This window comes from Rhagoletis zephyria, unplaced genomic scaffold (genome assembly GCF_001687245.7).
Source record: "Rhagoletis zephyria isolate East Lansing unplaced genomic scaffold, Rhagoletis_zephyria_1.1 Rzeph_scaffold_26807, whole genome shotgun sequence".
Classification (NCBI taxonomy): domain Eukaryota; kingdom Metazoa; phylum Arthropoda; class Insecta; order Diptera; family Tephritidae; genus Rhagoletis; species Rhagoletis zephyria.
The window spans coordinates 1-3,219 of record NW_016183865.1 but is presented as its reverse complement, the minus strand read 5'-3'; the positions used below and the strand labels follow the sequence as shown (position 1 = coordinate 3,219).

Sequence of the window (3,219 nt, the reverse complement as noted above, 5' to 3'; positions counted from 1 at the left end):
CACTTGCCCGCTGCGCCCTTTAGCACTCTTCGCCATAGGATTCATATACGATTTCTATTTTGCCTTTCTATATCCTTTTGCATCTTTGATTAATCCATATGCGTTTGAATGACATGAACTAATCACAAAACGTGACGTCATTCGTTACGCCCCTTTATTATGATTTTTATTTATGATCCTGGAAAGTCTCTTATTCCTCCTGTAAAACAACAAAAACATGTTTGATTCATGTTATAAAAATGTCAAAATTCATTAATGTTTTCCGTTTTTTTTTTTGTGATTCGAATTACATATTTCTAAAAGCCCCCACTCCATTGCTTCTACACTATTAATATATTTTATTACGCTGCCTGACCACAAGTCATGCTGTCACTTCACTTTGTCTGCCCGCTGCACCCTCAGCATTTCCTATCAGGCACTTCGGGTATTCCACATCTACGTTTATTGGATTTGCTGGCAATTAAATGTTGTAACCATATCAACTTTTTTATTGTGATTGACCCCTTTCTTGCGCATTTTGAATATTTTGAAAATTTCTAGGCTGATAGTTACACCACTTTTTATTGCTACTTACTTACCCTCGCGTTATGTTGGTATATTAAGTACATACTCTTCTTTTTAACTTCTTGAATAAAGATTAATGATGAGAGCGAATTGGCTCTTCAGTTTTTTTGTTTTTTATTTCTGCGTCAATTATAATCAGCTCTACAAAGCAGTTCAAAGATCTCAACATTGAGATAAGCAATTAATTACCTTTTTACTTCTTCGCATTTTACCCTTTCTATAAATGAGCTTTCTCGACAGTCTAAGGGCCAATTTAAGTCCCGATTGATTATTCAAAACTACTTATTTTCAGATTAAATATTGAAAGTGTATTTATTTATGTAAATGCCAAATGTCGGCTATTGATTTATTTGAATGTGCATTTTTGGTAAAATATTGGTGCTATTTTAGCGAAATTTCGGTCAATTGTAGGCTTATATGTACGTACTGGTAAAAGGGCTCAACTTGGCTCAAACCGTGTTATTTTTGGCCCTATTTTACATCAAATGGCACTTTTGAAAAATAGTAATATTTCAATACATTTTTGTGAAATCCCATGTTTCTAATTTTCTAATTTCTAAAGGTTATTCAAATAGCAAATGGTTTATCTTATTTTGGCATTGGACTTTTGTTTTAGAAATGTGGTATTTATTGCTAAACGGGAAGGATCAAAAAGGATGGCACCTTTTTTGGAACTTTTATTTTTCTATTTGGCACATTTTGGCAATTTTTTATCCTCAGTATGGCACCTCATAGCGAAGGATAGTTGGCAGCCCTGACTGGTAACGTCTGTTCGCTAGCCAGTAAAAGTAAAAAAAAAACGAATCGGATGATGCTCCTTGAAAAAAATGAAATAATTAGACCAGCGGAAGAGATATTCTGAAGCTGCAAGGATGCAATAGGCCCCTTACCCGGCGTCTCTTGACAACAATAACATTCTTGGTGAATGCGAAGAAACGCTTGCTTGCACAATTTTGTCGCTCTAAGTACTTTAAATCGCAAGGTTTCAAATCCATCCTCGACGTGGCCGTCATCAGTAGCCCGTTGTTGAAATTTAAGATCTGGCAAATTGGTACTTGATATGCAGAAAGAGACCATTCGGTATATCGTCGGTCGTGCCAGTAAGGTCGGAGGAAGTATCTTATACATAGTAACTCTCAAGAATTTTTGTATGACACTGAAGAAGATTGAAAACGACCAGAAATTTTTGGCAGTGTTCCACAGATATTCGTAATTGACCCATTATTGTGGTATACAATATACGACGGTGTTCCGAAACTCAAACTAGTCGATTACAAATGCTTCGTGGACGATATTTTCGTACTAGTGACAGAAAAACATCTCCATAGTGTACGCGAAAAGGCGAGTATCATCACGGTATGCAAATGGCTAAATGGTTTTGGGGTCAAACTACTTAACCAAAAAACAGAAGAAACTAAACTGGAGATAGGCAATCATTTCGTGTCCAAGAAAAACCTCGCACTGATGTTGGGCAAAAGATGAACCTTTAAGGTACACTTGAAATATGCTGAATGTAATATAGCAGTGACAGAACCTACTTCTTTCTACGCATTTACTTTCTGTGGAATGAAGCGGCTGAATAGTGCCCTAAGTAAATTCAACCGTCTACAAATAAAATAACAAGTCATTGCAGAATGGTAAAATTAATGGAGCAACGCGAACGAAACCAAGTGGATATTTCAATATATGCGTTTTGAAAAACAGCCCTTTATAAGATATTTGCAATCACTATTTTTATTTGTAACTATTATTCTATTTTTCAATAATTATAATCGAATTCTTCATACTGCGCATTCTCCTTCACATATTCCACGATATTTCGGTTATGATTTACATGATACACAATGGCGTCTTTAAAGTACACATTCTGTACTTGGAAGGCAGATTCATGTTCAATCACACGTTCGAAAGGATAACCAAGGGGCATATCGCCGTCGTTTCGCGATGGGGTAACGACAAAACATAAAACGACAGCAAAACCATCAGCCGTGCCTCTCGGTATATTCATGTGTCTAGAAAAATACTTTTGGTGTAAGTGTAAATCCTTAGGTAACTCCAAACCGTTTTCCAAACGATGATTTATCACATTATACATTTCGGTGAAGAACCAGCGTTTTTGTAAAGGAAACTTTAAAAACTCTGGACGCGTTATAGCATTAAAGCCGACTTTTATTTGGGCTTCAAATTCATCGAGCATTAGAAAATTTTCTCGATTTTGTGTGAGCGTTATCAGTTCGGCTCGCTCGTTGTATTTGGGTGCAATATAAACGTTGATCGTGGCCTTCACCTCAACGTCTGATTGTATATCTAAGGTGTAGCTGAATGGCTTGTGTGTTAGACGTTGCTGTCGCGCGTAAATAGCGCGTGTCTCATTTAATTCCAGTTTTTCGCTCCACAAGTTGCTCACATCAATGNGGCAAAGTGCACGATATATCTATTCCACATGTCCAATACTTTATACTTCATGAGCGTGTAGAAAATGGGATCACGCAGCGCTGTCTCGTAATTGAGCAGTACTTGGGGGGCCAACTTTACTAAACTGTTCATATTCGACTTGTGCCAGATACATGAATGAGTAGAACCAATAGGTTTGATGCTGCTTGGGATCCAAAGCATCCCGGTTGCCATGAATTATATTGTAGAAATGCTTTTGCG

At 37.0% G+C, this 3,219-nt stretch overlaps 1 pseudogene; it reads right to left on the bottom strand.

The window, feature by feature from the left end:
• Positions 1 to 2,311: 2,311 nt before the first annotated feature.
• On the bottom strand, positions 2,312 to 3,214 carry LOC108382407 (larval serum protein 1 alpha chain-like; annotated as a pseudogene).
• Between the last annotated feature and the right edge of the window lie 5 nt (positions 3,215 to 3,219).